Here is an 18,020-nt window from a genome sequence, read left to right as displayed (position 1 = left end):
CACTGAGTTTAAACCCAGCCTAGTCTACACAGTGAGTTCAGGGCCAGCCAGTGCTATGTAGTGAGACCTTGTCTCAAAAAACAAAAACAAAAATATTAAACCTAAGTTCTGTCATTTTATTTTTTGTCTCATAAGCATAGCTAGCTCCACTCTGTTCACCTTCCATTTTACAGGTGTCTGTCATAGTTTCTTCCTCAATCCTTTCTCTTGTTAGTTTCTGCCAGAGTCTCAGAACGTGTCCAGTCTGCACTTTGTCCGTCTCGCCAATGCGAAGTCGCCATCTAGTGGCCACATTGGGAATTCAGGCCACCCCCCCCCCCCCAAGTAGGTGTTGTCCAGAGGAGGAAGAGAACCATCCCCTCAAAACTCCTCAATTTTTCCCTGCCAGTAGGGTGACTGAGAAATGGTTGCAAGAAAATGTGGATCCATCAGGTTTCTTTAGAGATCGCCAGGCTGTGGTTTAGGATACAGCTTGTTTCACTGTTCAGTGGGCGACTCAGACAAGTGAATGTATTCCCAAGTGATGTACCCAAATCTCTTTATATAAAACCCAGACTCCCTTACAGGCCTAAAAGTACCCTACCTCCATGCCACGAAACCTTGATGTGTGTGAAGTTTTAAAATATTTTTTATGAGAGATTAAAAAAATGCTGCTGGGACCGGCAAGATGGCTTGGCCATAAAGGTGCTTGCTGCCAAGTAGATGTCTCTGAGTTCAGTCCCCGGGACTCAGCACAGTAGGAGGATAGAACTGATTCCTGCAGGTTGTCCTGTGACCTCCACATGTGTGTCGTGGCACTTGCATACCCCCTCCCAGATAAATGTAATTAAAACACTTTGAAAAGGCTACCAGTTAGTTCATTTCAGATGGCATGTTCATACAGCAAGGTCTGTTTGACCACTGTGCTTAAACATGTAGTAACACTTCAAATTTCACTCTTCAGTATGTCTCCTTGGGCTGCTTCATGTAGTTAAGATGCCTACTCCAAGCCAGGCAGTGGTGGTGCACATCTTTAATCCCAGCACGTGGGAGGCAGAGGCAGGTGGATTTCTGAGTTCGAGGCCAACCTGGTCTACAGAGTGAGTTCCAGGACAGCCAAGGCTACACAGAGAAACCCTGTCTCGAAAAAACAAAAAACAAAAACAAAAACAAAAAAAAAGCTGTCTATCCCACAGAAGTCCTGATACCAGATAATCACAGGCAGCTCTGTTACTGATGGTGTTCAGCCCTGCGCTGGTTGCACTTTGTCAGATTTTTGTTTTTCTTTCCTCGGGGCTGATTGATAATCTCTCTCATTTCCTCAGTGACACTAGTGGGCACGTTCCTCCCTGGTGGCTTTTTATTACTTAATGTTAACTGGGAGATCATTTGCTGGGCTGAGAGAGGACTGGTGCATTTTCCGCCCAGACATTTCAGGTAACTCCACCTGCTGTTTCTCAAGCAGGCCCTGACTACGGCCAGATGTTGAACACACTTGATTCTCACTGGCCTAAATGGGTTCGGAGCACAGCATATAGTAAGTATTCAATAAATGTGTGTTCTGTAATAAAAAGTTCACTTCGCTAAGATGTGTGAGAATAATTAAATAATACACGAGTTTGCCCCTTTGCCTGGGTAGCCATGTTACGGTATTCCTTTAAGAGTCAGTCAGCAGTTGATTGTGTATCTCTTGACTTTTTACACATGATGCACTGAACCTGTTCTTCCCCAACATAGAGGAGGGGATAGTTTCTCTACTACCTTTGAATACCAGAAAGTAGCCTAATGTTTGGTGGGTAAGAGGAGCTCAGGAAATGGTGGGCTTCTTAAAGGAACTACCTTCAGGTCATTCAAGTGGATGCATGTGCTGTTCGTTTACAGTGAAGGTCTTCTTATCTCATCCTTGCCATAGTAGCTTTGCCCTTGGAGACCTTTTGTCACACCAGTTACTACATAGCACTTAAAAGTAGTGGAATGATCTTTTAAACCATCAGTTAGGTCTTTTGTTCCAAGAAGTGGGCAAAAAGCTGTAGAAAAGCCATCTGCAAATCTAGTCTTGTACCCACCCTGAGGTGGGTGACCATGCTTTTTAAGCTTCTTATGGATGAGAAGAAATGAATAATTCGCCATTACCAATTCCTTTGTTTGTAGTGTAGGTTGGACCATTGTGGAGCCAGATGCCCGATGAAAGGTTGTTGCCTTGAGGTTGGCTGTGGCTGTGTGTTCATTGTGGTGGAGTCTGAGAGCTGGTGGGATTCCGGTGCTGCTGCTGATTTCCTTCCTTCTCCTTCAGGAGTGACCCTGGGGGCCTGGGAGGTGTTACGCATTTTCAGCAGAGAGGGATGAATTCCTGGGGAGGTTTGTTTGGTCCCTTGCAGACTCATGTGGACAGAAGTTTGCTTCTGTTTCTTGCATTGTTTTTTTTTTTTTGTTTTTTTTTTTTTGATGAGACCAGCAAAAAGTTGCCTTGCATCCTGGCAGGCACAGTAGCCAGGTCTTAGGCTCTAGGTTTTTAGGTCCCTAACATGGCCCGTCAGAGTTTATGATGGAGTATTGGGGAGGTGAGGTCTGCTTCCTCTACAGCCTCTAACAGAATTGGTTTTACTTAATCTGGGATGCTGTAAGGGGACTCCTGAACTTTTTTTTTTTAAGATTTATTTATTTTATTTACATGGGTACACTGTCTGCAGACACACTAGAAGAGGGCATCAGATCTCATTACAGATGGTTGTGAGCCACCATGTGTTTGCTGGGAATTGAACTCAGGACCTCTGGAAGAATAGTCAATGTTCTAACTGATGAGCCATTTCTCCAGCCTGGGACTCCTGAACTAATACCCAAGAAATCATTGTTAAAAGCTCGAGGTGATCTGTTTCTTGTAGAAAATATAAACAGAATCATGGAACCTCGTATGTTTATTTCAAATGTGGCTTATAGAAAAAGCACGTTCTAAAAATCACCGCTTCACTGCTGAGCTAAGCAGACGTGAGCTCACCTGCCTACCCTGCCTTTAGGGAAGTCAGCTTTCCCCAGGTACTTGGAAGCATGCTAAAGAGGGAAGTATGGACCTTGGTACCCATCTGTAAATTGGAGTGGTACCACTCTACCAAGCATGCCAAAGGGAATTAGCAGTAGTGTTTTTAAGACGCCCAGCAGAGACAGACAGTAGAAGGCATATAGCAAATGAATGCGTGGATTTTTCTCCTCCCATGTTGCTGTGGGCCCCAGGGGATTCCTGTCTTTAAGTCCTCCCAGCAGCCCCTGGGAAAGCGGTGGAGGAGGAAAGCGTTGGTTTAATGTCAGTTGTTTTGGCTTAAACGTGAGAAGCCACGGTTGGAGAGATGGCTTAGCAGTTAAGAGCACTAGAATTAGAATAGAACCCAGGTTCAATTCCCAGTGCCCACATGACAGTTTTCAACCATCTGTAACTAGCTATAGCGGTCCAGTGTTGCCTTCTGGATTCTGTGGAGGCTGCATACACAAGGCATACGGCTGCCTGTGCAGACAAGCACCCATACAAGTAAAATAATAATTAAAAACTTCAGGAAGTCTGAGCCTCAGGTTTTTGGAAGCATGGACATATCCTCACCTGAGACGTGGAAGTAAGAGCTTCGAAGTGGGGATACAAAGCCCCATTTCTGTGTCAATACTTAGTGGCCTTTCTCCCCCTCTCCACCCCCCAAAATTTGTGGCCCTATTGGGAAAAATCAAGTACAGCAGGGCAGCCTTAGCTTGAAATCTGAAATGTTACAGAATTCAGAACTTGTATCTATTGTCTCAGTGCTGAGAAAGTTTCCTAGATTTTAGAGCATTTTGGATTTCCAGATCAGGGTTACTCAGCAGCATCTATGCAAATATCCCCAGATCCAAACAGCCCCGTCTCTGAAACACTTCTGGTCCCATCAGTTCACATACTCTCAAACAGCAATAGGAAGTTTGTGTTCAGCACAAAATTATGGGATCCGAGATCAAAAATAAAAACCCCAAACACGCACATGTGAGTGGAGGTCCAGTCTTTGAGCCACCAGTGTTTAATTCAAAGTGGTGAAGACAGCACCCTGGAAGGTGGGGCAGGTGGTAGCTGCTCAGATGGAGTGGAAGGTGGGCCTGAGAACCAAGGGCATTGGAGGGAGTTGACTGATGGGTGGATAATGGGAAACCATAAAGCGTTTGGAGCATGTGATCAGAGGAATAAGAGCTTACGGGCAGCTGCTGCGGGACTTCAGTACTGGAGACCGGTGATGGTGTTGACAGGGAGGCCCTGAGCATAGAGCCAGGGAGGGCCATGTCATCTCTAGACCCAGGATCTGAGGAGCAGGAGCTCACTGTGTAGTGACTTGGCTCTGTGGCATGGGAGTGGGGGCTGAGTGCTGAGCTCCTCCCTGTGCTGGGAGGGAGGGTTGTATTACTGGAGTTAGTGAGATGTGACCCTGGGCCCAGAGTGGGGACTATGTAGAATGTGGCCCTAGAGTGGCTCTGGGTTGGTTGCAAGTCTGGGGTCAGCAGCACAAAGCAGGTCCTTAAGGAAACACATGATGCGAAGCACCTGCTTCTAGTGGGGGTTTGGATCAGACAGCCTTCTGGAGACTGCAGAATTTACCTTTGGATTAAACTGGGTTCAGGAAAGTGTGTGGTGGGGTCGTGGTCAAAATGCTTCTTTTCTCCAAAAATAAACATTCCAGCTTTCCAAGCAGGCACTCCCGCAGTTGATTGCTAGGTGCCCCTTTCTGGGTTTCAGGGCCACCCAGGCCAAGGGAGATTCTTGCTTACTTGTAGGCTGTGTCAGATGGGCCTGAGGCTGGCTCCTGGAGTAACCTTGGCTCCCAGTGGTTGAGATAAGCAAGCAGCACGTGGTGCCAGCCAACATGGTAGAATGCTTTCCAGCCTTTGCCAATATGGTGTCCCAGCCTGGGCTGCTACCAGTGCTTTTAAACATTCACTCCTTTGTGACTTTAAATGGGTTGGGCACACTGTGATTCTTGATGAGAGCAATTGCGGGGCTTTAGCCCAGGAACAGAGCTACCAGCTGCCTGGTCTGCAATTGGAACTATTCATTTCATTTCCACTCCCAAGTCTGAAAACGTGGTGACACACGAGGTGCCCTAGGAAGGTGGTATCATTTGGTCTGTGGGCCTTTCCATGTGGGAGTTTTAGTGCATTCTGGAATTTAAGTCATTAAGTGACTCAGTTCCTCCCCCCACCGCAAATTCAGCAAAGTAGGTTTCAGACTGTTTCAGCCTGCTTGCCTTGTCCCCAGACTTGCTTGGTGGACTCTGTTCAATCCTGAGCTTAGAGTGAGAGCCTAGGGGTATTGACTCAGAAGGCTAGAGGTAAGCTGTATCCTTCTCACTCTGCTGCTCTGCTTTCCTCATCTAGAAAAGGACACAGTGGTACCTACCTTCTAGGATTCTCACAAGTACTTTCTGAGTGATTCTGGACAAAGCCCTTAAACTCTGCCCATCCTGGATGCCAGGAGGGGGTTGCTGCTGTTCTTCACAGTAGAGGGAATAAAGAGTAGAAGATACTCAGGAGGAGGGGCAGGGAAGAGCACTCTCCCAGGTGTGCACTGATCTCATGTTTGCCTCTTACTTAGCTGCACCTGTTGGTTTTGACCATGAAAGTATCACACCCTGCCAATGGATAGAAACATTCCTCATCCGTCCATCCATCCATCCATCCATCCATCCATCCATCCATCCATCCATTTATACCAAGGGACAGAACATTCCTTGTCTGTCTGTCTGTCCTTCCTGCCTGCCTTCTCTGCCTTTTCTGCCTTCTCATCCTGCTTCTGCCTTTGGGGAAAGGTTGAAGCATCTTCTTTCAGAACACAGATTTGAGTTCCAGTACTCTTTAAAGAAGTCTCATGCGCCCCGCTCAAGGGGTCGGAGGACAGAAATGAATGGTTGATGCATTATAATGTGTGTCGAGTCCTGTGTCCTTTTGCTCTTTCTCTTTTTCAAGGATGGGATAGTAATTGGAGGTCACATAGCTTCTGGGAAAGAACCAGATCAAGGGGCCAAGAGTGGCTGCACACACCTCTAGCCCCAGCCCTCAGGAAGCAAAGGCAAATGTACCTCTGTGAATTTGAGGGCAGCCTGAGCTATGAAATGAGAGACTTGTTTTTTGTTTTGTGTTTGTTTGTTTGTTTGTTTAAAAAGGCAAGTCAGGTATGGGAGTAGAGTGGGGTTTAAGTTCCTGGCCAAGTTTAGGATATAGGATTTGAAGTGCAGAGATCTATGTTTCTAGGTGACTGGTTAAGGATGGGACAGGTTGAAATCCTTTGGTCCTTGTAGATCAAGAGCATCCTAAAGGGATAGGAGAAGTTCCCAGAGATGAGCCCAGCAGTACTGGAGAACAAGAAAGCTTCAGTGGGACCCCAACACATCGAACCTGGTAAGTGAGTTCTTATAGGTCAGCCTTCCTCGAATACAAGGCAGGAGCTTGTCTCTTATTATGCTCCTAGATTCCACAGGGCCCCTTTCCCTAGGACCTACATTTAAGCCTAGCCCTTCCTAGGTGTTTCCAGAGGAAAAGTATGTTGTGAGCCTGGACTGTTCACCCACCTTCACAAATCATAGTCAGTCGTAATGATACTGTTTACTTTTGTAACCAAACATCTCTTAGGAGTTGGATTGATTCCTTTGGTTTAAAATTAATTCCTTGAGTTCAATAAGCCCCTGGAAAGATATTAGATACCACTGGTCACTGATGAACTGAAGTCAGAGCCACAGTTGATATTACTTCATACCTCTTACTATGAAGTTATCAGAAAACCAGGCAGTAACAAGCATAGCATGTGGAGAGATGGGAGCTGAGAGCCTCGGCAGTGTAAGTGGTGGACACCGGAACATGGCGTAGGCTCCTCCAAAGTTGAATGCAGAGTTGCCATGGTACAGTTCTTCCACTTCTGAGTATATGCCCCATAGTGTAAACAGCCATTTGTACACCAGGATTCACGATGATGAATAGTGAGGTTTAAAAGCCAAGGTGAAAGCAGACCAATGACTCATCGAAGCTGATCGAATCCATAGAATGTGACATACGAACAATGGAATGCTGTTCAGACTTAGGCGGTGGGTCTGTTACAAGCTCTAGGGAGGATGAATGTTGAAGTGAAAAAAAGCTGCCCATCACATTGAAGAGTGACAACATACCATGAGGGCTGCGAGTGAGACATTCCATACCAGTGCCCTAGGAGGCCTCAGTGGAAGTGCAGGGGCACCTGGGGGAGCTGGGCAGCTCTGGGGAGCTGAACATCATGGGCCAGAGTCTGCCTTCCATGGCTTGTCACAGTACTGCAGACACTTGTCCTCCCAAGGAAATCAAGTCGAGAGTCAAATGCTAGTACAGCCGTCGTCACGCACGAAGCTTATTGCTAATCAGCCGTGTGACGTCTAATTGCTTTTTTTATTTTCTCATTTTTCCAGAAGAGAGTCTTGTTGAGATGTTTGGTTCCCTCCTTGATTATACTGGAAGTTTTTCATTTGCTTTGACAGCTCAATTTTTTTTTTTTTTTATTGCAAATGGACTGCCCCATCACGTAGAGAGAGGAAAGGAAGAGATTGGCTGCAGCAGTCAAGAATTCAAGGGTCTGGAAGTTGAAGCTGGCCAGAGATTTCTCCTCATAGGTGGAGAACTTGAAGCACTTTCAAGTCCTGTGTTGCTTGAGGTCATGGGACAGGCACTGTGGGGCTTAGGCCAGCGTTGTCTCAACATCTCCCAGAATGGACTCTCTGGGGCTAGCCCTTTGGACGTGGTTGTCTCAATCTAGTTTAACAAGGTACAGGACTCAGGCCTGGACCTGCTGAATTCCAGACAAGACTGAGAGGTAGTCGAGCCTGTCTGGCAGTGAAAGGAGTTTCCTCCACCCCAGTGACCCACCACAGCTCCTCTTGGTCTGTGACCCATGGGAAGAACCATTGCTCTGTCTGTGAGTCAGACAAGTATTTTCCTGTATGTCAAACGCAAACCTCAGTGATCCTTCTTGCCTTCCCCAGCATTTCCCAAACTGTTAACCCTGTCTCTGTGTGTCTGCTTTGCCTGACCATCCCACAGGAGGTATTACCAAGCCCAATGTGGTGAGACCCTTCTCTCACTTGGTGGTAGGTAATGGGTGTGTCTGTCAGCTAATTTGCTATCATAAATCACAGATACCGGGTGCTTGGAACAGATACCTCTCAATAGGCTCCATGTCCAGCATCCGGATATCAGGTACTTCAGCATCCAGATATCAGCTACTTTCTGGTGAGGACCCATTTCCTGTCTCACCAACAACAAATGTCTTTTTGCTGTGTTTTCATGTGGCAAGGAGAGCAAAGGTCTCTCTCTTCAACTGGAGACACTGATCCCACCATGTGACTGTTTTCCTCATGACCTCTTTCAAGCCTAATCTTGTCTCAAAGGGCCTACCTTCTAATACCATCCCTCTGGGACTTGGAGCTTCCATCTGACGTTTCAGGGGCACTCAGGCATGCTGTCTACAACAACAGAGAGATGTGCTGTAGTTCAGGATTCTCAGGGTCGTGATGTTATTTATCTTTTACGTTCTTGGCCAGATCTGAGAGTTGATTGCAGATTAACTGTGAGACAAGTGAAGCTGGGCGCCTGATTGTACATTCAGCCCTTTATAGCTGTGGGCTCACATTCATGAATTCAACCAGGCACTGATCAGGACTATTTGGGGTGGGGGTGGGGGAAGGAAGAAGCATGCCAAATTGAAACTGGAAACTTGTTGCTTGTCATTATTCTCTAAGAAAAACATTGTGACGTGTGTTGTACACAGTACTGCCCATCTTCTAGAGGTGATTGACAGACGGGGGAAGTGAGACACAGGCAGATAATTTTTGTCTAAGAGTCTCCTGACATTGTGGTTTTTGTATGGGGATCTTAGACTCGGTCCCCCACTGATGCCGAGGGACCAGTGTATGTGTTTGCAGGATGGCAGTGAGTACCCCATTGCTTTTTTAAACTGGATGCCCTCTGAGAGGTGCCCACTTATTGGGAAACTACACATGCCTCCATCTCCCATTTTAGAAAAGATAAAACTGCTTATTTTGAACTCTACAGGTGCTACCTGAGGGACATTATGCTACCGGGGAATCGTAACTTGAAAACCCAGTTCTACATAACTCCCTGTCTTGGTGACTGTGCTCTTATCTGACCTCTGGAATCAGGTCAAAAGTGGCTCACCTGGAACCTTCCCCAGGGGTCTGTTTTCTGGAGCTGACACCAGCACCTGTGGGCTGCACAGGTTGCAGCAGCGCCCAGGCCCGCCACAGCTGCTTCTTCAGAGCCCACGAAATGATGAGTCTTTTTCCTCAGCAGATCCAGAAGGCTGGGGAGGTTGCTGCTAATTGTTTATAAGCATTAACTGTTTACCAGTCATACTTGCTATTTTGAATCTGACCCTGCTATTATGTTGTTTGTTTCTGTTCACAGCTGAGCCTTAAGATGGGTAGATTTTTTGTGGTGAGTCACTCCTGTGATGGTAAAACCGGTATTGATCAAGCGACTCTGCTAATCCTGTGAGAGAGATGAAACAGTCTGAAGGATTCCTTTACCTGGGTTACCCCCCCCCCACTCCAATCCCAGAGTCTTTGTGCTCAGGTCAGGTGAACATGGGCTGTCTGCAGCTCTGAATTCTCCAAGGGGCCCAAGCTTCTTGGAAGCCATGCTCCAAGGAAGAAAGAAGGGAAGGGGAGATAAGCCCCTGAGAGAATTTCTCTTAACTTTTCTTCTTCAGACTCCATCCAGACTACCTGCTGATGTTCTCAGGTGCCATGAACATTTGTGGAGAGTCAGGGACTGTTTTTCCCCCTTAGCCTAGGCTTTGAAGTCCTTGGATGTTGAAGGTTGATTAGAGTTGCCTAGAGGGTAGGTATGCTGGTTGCTATGAATTCTTTGAAGCTGATGTATGGTGATGTGTTGAGCGTCAGAGCTAGGCGGGGTGTGGTGAGGAAAGACGATACTGATTGGGACCCTCTTTCTATACCCTGGGAATACAGGACCACCAGCTCATACCCACCTTACTGAAGTCCCCTGGGCAGATTTGTAACGATGTCACCATTGATGTGTGCCAGCTTTTGATTCCTGAGGAGAATGGTACCCAGACCCAGAGGGATGTTCCGATTTGTCTGTAGTACCTGTGAAAGAGCATAGCTATCGCTGGATTCAGTGTCAGTGGCCAGTAGAATTGGGCTGATTGGTGTTGCTTTTTTCAAAGAGTAGAGGGAGACAGCTCACAGGCCCCTCAAGATGCTTGAGCTGACCTGAATTCCATTTGGTAGGGACCAGAGAGGGGTAAATCAGAACGTTTAGGGGCCTGTGGAATGATGTACACTGTGTAACATACAGCCATGCTGGCAACTTGTTTACCTTGAGGAGGTATCCTGTACAAACCAGTCAGGAATCTGAACAGACACACTTGGAGTGGAAACTGAGAAAGAGATCATTCCCCCCCCCCCCCCCCCCAAATCCTGATGACTCCACAGAGTATCAGGCTTGAGTAGGCTTGGGGTCAGGGCTTGATGTGGGATGGGGCTCAGAACAAGGTAGAAGAAGTATATTGAGGAATGAGGCCAGGCTATGGAGAGCCCATTGTTTCTTTAGAGCAAAGGAATTCTTTGTGTCTTTTAAAGCAACAGACTGCGGGCTCCTGTTGTTTGACTAGGAATTTAAGCCTTGTGAGGGTGGGGTCTGGAGAAAATAGAAGACCATCTCAGGTATGCTGGAGGGACCTCTCTGGTTTATTTCAGTGGGCCTTGCAAAGGCTCTTAGGCTTGGGTGTGCTGCTTGGGACAGGTTGACGCAGGATGCTAGGGAAAGGGCCTCTCAGTGACTTTACATAACTCTTTCCGCTTCCCTCCTAGGTCAGCATTCATTTTTTAAAACTTGTCCTCTGACATTACCTGCTCATATAGTTGTGTGTTTGATCTGTAAAGAAGACAGTTGGGATTATGCTATAAATTACAGTACCTTCCCAATAGTGGGGTCCCCTCCACATTCTACCCAGGGATGATGAAGTTCCAGCTTGAATTTTTGTTACATCAAGAAGGTGCTCTGTTCCCCTTACTGCATAGCAGACGTAACCGCAATAGTGTCTGCTCCTGGGTGAAGGGGTTTTCGGAAAGTGAGTTGGGCAGGTGGGCTAGTTAGTCTAAGAGCCCTGTCCCAGGTGTAAGCATTCCAGCATGCTATCCCTCAGGCCTTTTCGAAGCCCTTTGTTGTATTTGGCCAGGGGAAGTGTTTCCCTGGGAACAAATGAAGGTTGTTTACAGGCAAAGTAGGGGACATTTGGTGATGCGAAGTGCCTAGCATTCTCATTGCATTCCAGGTTCAGCTTTGGGGAGGCATGACAAAGCTGAAGTGCAAGGCAACAGACTGTGTGTGTAGAAAGCTCTCAGCCCCTCTTAAGGGGGTGGGGGAACAAAACTCCATTTGTAGAGGGCAAGTTCCAGTTGAGCATTTAATTATGGGGGTGACATTTGTGGCGCTAGAGACTGGGGCTTCCTGGCCACCTCATTTTTTCTGGCCCCGTTTCTTTCAAGTCTCCACTCGTTTAAGATTTGAAAAATAACGTAGAATGCCTAAGATTTTTTAAATTCCTGGCTTTGGAGACCTGACTACATAAAGGAGCCAGGGTTTTCTGGCTGGCCATTTGAGGCTCTACAGTTTCTCACTTCCTGATTCATAGCTTCCAGGGTTTGTAATGCCTGCAGGCTTCCCCCTTCCAGTTTAAAAGCAGCCATTGACAGAAAAATAAATAGAAAAATCTCTCTCCAGAAATTCTACTTCCTGTTGTTGTCACTCCGCTCTGACAAATAGCTTGGCCAGTTCAGACTCTTGTTTGGGCTTTTTCAAAGGGATTCTTGAACTCTTTCTGTTTGGATAAGCTGTATGGAGGCGATAAGTTAAAAGAACCCCGGCTTAATCTGCAGAGTGCAGAGGCTGCATTTTAGGGTCTGTTTTGGCTTTCGAGTGAGCTTGTGAATGTGATACAAGCAACAGCCATCTGCACAGTTGGGGCAAACCGGCGTTTCTCACAGTGCCGATTGTTTCCTCCGTAATGTTTCAGCGTTAATTTTTAAAAGGTATGCTTAGACACAGATTACCTTTTGTGACACCATGGAGGGATTGGGAATTTTTATGATACAACAAGGAGGAAGGGTCCAAAGAAATTCAGCCAGTATCTGAATAGCAGACTTCATAGTTTTCCCACCATGGATGAGTGCAAATCAGCAAACACCTGAGAGTTCAAATGTGTCCTTGCTATAGAGTTTATTTACCTAGTTTGAAGATTCTGGGCTCCTTTGTGCTAAATTGAATAACATTTTGAGAAAGATGGAGTTTTACAGGGTGATGTATTACTCTTCCAAGTGCGTGCCTATGAATCGTTTTATCTGTGGTGAGTGGACATCTGTACCCCATACAGGAGCCTAAGCAGTTGAAGCAGCGTGTCTGATGATGTTTGATCGGAGACCTAGTGTTTCTGGGTAGTTTCCTCATGTCCAGTGTCTACTCTATAGCAAAGTAAAAGTGGTTTTGGTTGTTAGCTGGGAGTATTGTAAAGAGCCTTTACTTTCCTTCCCTGAGGTTGCTGTGGGGTCCTTTTAGGGCACACCTGTTTTTATACTATATGATTAACTGACATGGTGTATCAGTTGTACTGGATATATCATTATATGATTAATTGATAAACTGCCTTGCAAATATGTGTAAGATGCTGTATCATTAAATACCATGGCTAATTACAGTATTGCTATATTGGCTATTCTGTGCGTGTCATTATAATACGTGGTTAATTGATACACTGGCCAGCCAGGCAGCCATGTTCTGGAGGGATCCTTTTTCTGCACTCTCAGTGGCAGATACAAGTTGTAGTAAAGTAAAATAAATAAATGGAAGATCATTGTCCTTACTGTGTTTCGTTTTTTTTCTCATTTCTACGAGAATGACAGGACAGTTGACTGCCTTCTGGGGATTTTCTCCACAATAGAAAATGGAAAAATATTATAAAAGATCCCTGGGTGGTGACTTTCTACCAATTTCATCCAAACAGGACTATGTTAACATGAAAATAACCTCATGCATGGGGAATGGGGTGTGTCCATTAGATCCTTGGTGCCAGGTCCATATTCTGTAATACAGCCCCTCCCCCCTGCATGTTTGGCTAACAAAATCTTTCCAGTTTCAGCCTGTGGCACAGAACTCTTAGGATCTGAAGGCTCTAAATTACAGGTAGTAGGAATTTGTTGAAGGCTGTGTTCATTCTGGAGGAGGGCTTGTAGGTAAATACTCCATAAGGACTCTTTTGATTGTGTTTTGTTTGAAGTTAACATCTTTTTATTTCCCTTTTTCTTCTCCGGAAATCTAATCAGTTCTTTTTCTCCTCATTCACTGAATTTTCCATTGTGCTCACCGTTCTTCTCGAAACTGTTTGGGAAAAGTAGCAAAGGCTTTTATCCAAGGTGTTAGATGGGCAGAGTGACTCTGGTGGTTCCTTGGATAGCATCTGCTGTTGCCTTCAGAAGCTAGATCTGTGTTCAAAGTGTTACTGATCAAGTCTTCCGAGGGAGGACCTTAAGCAATTTTTTGGTAAGTAGGATGCGATTGATTGTGTGGAAGCAGAATTTACTATCAGACCATATTGAGAAATGCCAGACAGGTAAACCTGCAGTGGTCATGTTGGCTTGGACTTAAAACATTTGAACTAGAATGGCTGTCAAGATGGTTCAGTGGGTGAAGGTGTTCGCTGTCAAACCTCAGTTTGATCCCCAGGAGCCACCTATGGAGAAGCAACTTCTACAAGGTGTGCCTGCTATGGTATATACATCCACATACATCCACACATGCAGATGAATGTGACAACATACGTAAAAGAATTGAACTGTCAGCTTTCCCAAAAGCAAGACATGTTGTTCAGTGTGTGTGTGTGTGTGTGTGTGTGTGTGTGTGTGTGTGTGTTGGGGGGGCAGCATGGGACAGTCGTTTCTGACATACGATAGATGTTCTGTAAATACAAGCTAAGACATGGATATTCTGAGTATTCTCAGGTCACAGACTAAGTTGTTCCTTCTGGCATCTATGCATCCAGGAGAGCCCAGTGCTCAGAGGTCTGACTTTTCTTTCCACAGTTGTGCCGGCATGTTACACCTCAAGAAATTTCACATGTGACCTGTTTAAAGATAGTGCGCAGACAAGATGAACAACAAACTTTTAATTAGGGACAAGTTTGTCTGCCGCCTTCCACTACAATTATTTTACTATGTTTGGTGCTTCCCCCCTCAAATTATAATAGCAGTGAAAATGAGAAAAATATAGTTAGGAAAGAAAGGGAGAATGAGTTACCCTTAATCAGCCAAGAGGTAACTTTACCAGTAGTTTTCTGTTGTATTTTCCTATAGGGTCCTTCAACTTGTGGGTATTTACTTATGTATTAAAATGCATTATAGTATATCTGCTAGGTTATTTGTTATCATTTCCCTGTTAGCACATTGTATAGTTCTGTCTTTTACATTATTTATGCTGTTTATATCTGGTATATGGTGTTTAAGGAAATTACTAAAACTAGTCTGGCACATAGAGTTATTCTCTAGCTACAGAATTCAAGCATTTAACACTCTTTGCATGAAAACTGTTATAAAGAAGCTGTGTACTATTGTTGATACACTACTCTGGTTAATTCTTTGGGTAAAATTTGTAACTTATTTTCTTAGTAGGGGATAGTCAGATTTGGGGAGAGATTGCTCGAGTGAGCGAGTGTGTGAGCCAGCAATCCATCTTTGATAAGTATTGCAGAAGTAATTCCCAGGAAGCTCCAGTTTTCAGTTTCAGGGGCAGTGCCTGTCATCTGTACTGAATGCCAAAAGAGGCCTTGTAGTTTTAGCATTGAAACATTACAATCTCTGTCTTGTAACTTTTAAAAATTGCTAGTAGACTCTTCATCCGTCAGTTCCCATGTTTTGCTTGTTAACAGTTCATAGACGTGCATGACTTTTAAGAGTTAGTGTATCACCTGATCTCCTCTACGTATCTGCTGCTTTTTTTTTTTTTAAAGTCTAAGACATTTTACACTTGTTAACCGACAGTACTTCATCTGAAACTAGAACCACAGCCTCTCCATTCTTAACTCTTAATTCAGGACATGTTTAATGCTTGGTCCTTTTGCGTAAAAGTTCACATTCATATCAGAGTCAATTAAGTTTAATCAAGTGTAGTAGGACTTGTCATTTGTCCCCTTTTCCCTTTCAATGTTTAATACTTGTAAAATTCATTTTGTATTTTGGTGACGTGGGACATGGACTCCTGTTAATTCACTTTCCTCTCCAGATATTTGCCATGCTTTTTTTCCACTGATTTTTCTACTTGCACATGAGAGGTACTTAGAAAGTTTTTCCCACTGACCTGCCACTGTTGGAGACACAGCCCTGCAGTCTCAGTGTGCGTGTTACAGTTTGTGGAGCATCATTCCTGTAAACTGAGAACATGAGTGTACACATGTGTTCATTTTTGCTTTTACAAGTTTCTCTCACCGCGTCCCAAGAAATGGGAAAAACCAAGCAAACAAAACTCCAAGTCCCAAATGAAGAAATGCTGGATTTCAATTGTGATGGTTATAGTAAGTCAGGTTTGGGGAAAATAACGTTTCCAAATACTTGAGCTTTTTATTTAAGGCATGTTACTTCCCCAGAGTCAACTTTCACTTATCAAGTCACGGATGATTGTGGACGGCTTGTAATTTTCCTTTTGGTTATTTTTGGATATTTTAACAACTTATTGGTAGTGTAGAAGGCCTCTGGATTCCTCCTTGTTTCATTTCTCTGTTGACTCCTGTGTATTGGCTGAGGAGGTTATGGTACTTTGTTGATTTATTTTGCAGCTACCTAATTCATTGATTGTTCCTGTTGTAGTGGCTTTCCACTTGAGTTCCCCAATTTTTCCTGTGCACAGAATCTCTGATGAGCAACAAGAATGCTTGTCTTTGTTTTCCTAGTATCCAATATCCCCTTATCTGTTTAAGGTTTCATGAGACTTAAGAAATGTCTTAGCTACTTTTCTGTTCACGTGATGAGACAGTGACCAAGGTAACTTATGAAAGAAATGATTCATCGGGGGCTCACAGTTTCAGAGGGTGAATCCATGGCCACCATGGCAGGAATATGGGAGCAGGCAGGTTAACGTGGTCCTGGAGAACTTAAATCTTATCCACAAACAGGAGGGGAATGGGGAGAGGGAGAGGGGTGCACTTGTGAGAGGGAGAGTGGTGTAAATACATGGGCTTTTGAAACCTCAGAGCTCACCCCCAGTGACACACTTCCATTAACAAGACCATACCTCCCAATCCTTCCCAAACAGCTCTACCTACTGGGATCAAGTATTCAAATATAAGAGCCTATGGAGACCATTCTTATTCAGACTGCCACAGGGATATACTAGCTGAAAACTTGCCTAATAAAGCCTTAATTCAGTGGGGGCTAAGTTTTCCCAAGGTAAAGAAGTCTGAAGGGAAGCAGTCTGTGGCCTTGGCTGTATGGTTTTCTAAGAGGACACGAAGGACCAGACTCCTGACTTCTGTATCTTGATTATTAACATTCTTTCACCCACATAGTCACAAGATGGCCCCCATATCTCCAGGTACCAGCACCGTATTTCAGGCAGGAAGAATACAGGGGAATTAAAAATGAAGGACTGAAAGGCATGGTGAATTGTCGGATGTAGCACCTGTTCCATCACCTGGCTCTCTCTTGTTGGCTAGTCCTAACTCACCCGGCTATCGCTAGTGAATGTGGCCTGCGAGCCTGCTGTGGAGATGGGTGGGCCCTGCAAGGGCGTTTTGCTTTGTTTTCTCCATCCAAAAACGGTGTTAAATGCTGATCATGCTGTATGTGTCTGCCTTTTTCTTATATTGATGGTAATAGCTGTCATATTTCTTAGTTTGTATGATATCCTTTGGGTTAGGGAGGTTTCCGTCATGTTGAGGAATTATCTGTCTAGTTCTCATGGGTGATTGATTAGGAACGGCTGTGAGTGTCCTCCCGTGCCATTTGGGCATCTCTTTGGATTCAGATGTTGTTCCGGTGTTGGCGTGATACAGGAACTAGATCACCTGGTGGTAATCCCGTTTCAGATTCCTTGAGAAATGACTTGGGCTTGTAGTGGCTGACTGTTTAAAAATCCTAATTAAATTTAGTCTGTTAAATGACAGAATTCGGTTTTTCTTTTTTATCTACAGCTGAAAGAAGGATGTAGCTCTATGTTTCTCTTTGTGTGCATTCTTTTCCAGATTTTGCTATCCGGTTTAGGCCAGCTTTGTGAGGTGAATTAGTGGCTTTCCTTTTTAGATTCTTTGTCATAGCTTGTATAGTGTGGCAATAAGCTGCCCTTTGTTAAAAGCTTAGAGGCTAATGCTCTAAAAACTGCCCAGGTTTGTCAGTTTCTTAAAATTTGTCTCTGGGTATTCGTGTGCAGTTGGCTTCTGATTTGTTTCCTGATTAGTTTTTGGAATTGAAAAAAATTCAACAAATAATTAAAAACACTCAGTTGTATGGGATCTTCCACCCCTTGAGCTAAGGACTGAACCCAGCTTACCATTGAGATAAGTCCCCAAGCCCCCATGTAGGGTTTTCTTTATGATTTCTCTTTCATTCCTGGTCAGACCTGCCAGAGTGCTCCTTGTTTGGTGCTCCTGTCTGAATAGTTGAGTCTGTCTTTAATCACCATGGCACTTTGCTGGTGATGGGTAGGCTGTCATTTCTCGGGCTTGCTTTGTTGATACGTTACCAATGACTTTGATGGTAGTGGCTGTATATACACCTTTCCAATGCATACTTGGCTTTCTTCAGGTAACCCTGAGGGGTAGCCCTGTCGTTGTGCCTCTGCTCTGTCTTTGTACCCAGCTGTTTCCTTAGTTACCAGGAAGTTTTCATTGGTTATCTGTAATGTCGTGTGATGGGTGCTGGGAGTAGATGCCTTGATCTTAGAACATCTATGGAGAGAAAAATCCAAGGGTTGCATTAAAGACATGTGTAATTACACATGGC

At 44.8% G+C, this 18,020-nt stretch overlaps 1 protein-coding gene across 2 annotated transcripts in view; it reads left to right on the top strand.

The window, feature by feature from the left end:
- Window positions 1-18,020, top strand: part of Igf1r (insulin like growth factor 1 receptor) — a 273,603-nt gene that overhangs the window by 9,271 nt on the left and 246,312 nt on the right. The gene's annotated exons all lie outside the window — the stretch shown is intronic.

Source organism: Grammomys surdaster, unplaced genomic scaffold (assembly GCF_004785775.1).
Source record: "Grammomys surdaster isolate TR1022 unplaced genomic scaffold, NIH_TR_1.0 271, whole genome shotgun sequence".
In the NCBI taxonomy this organism is placed as follows: Eukaryota; Metazoa; Chordata; class Mammalia; order Rodentia; family Muridae; genus Grammomys; species Grammomys surdaster.
Note: the sequence above shows the minus strand (reverse complement) of the source record. Positions and strands in the feature narration are given on the sequence as shown.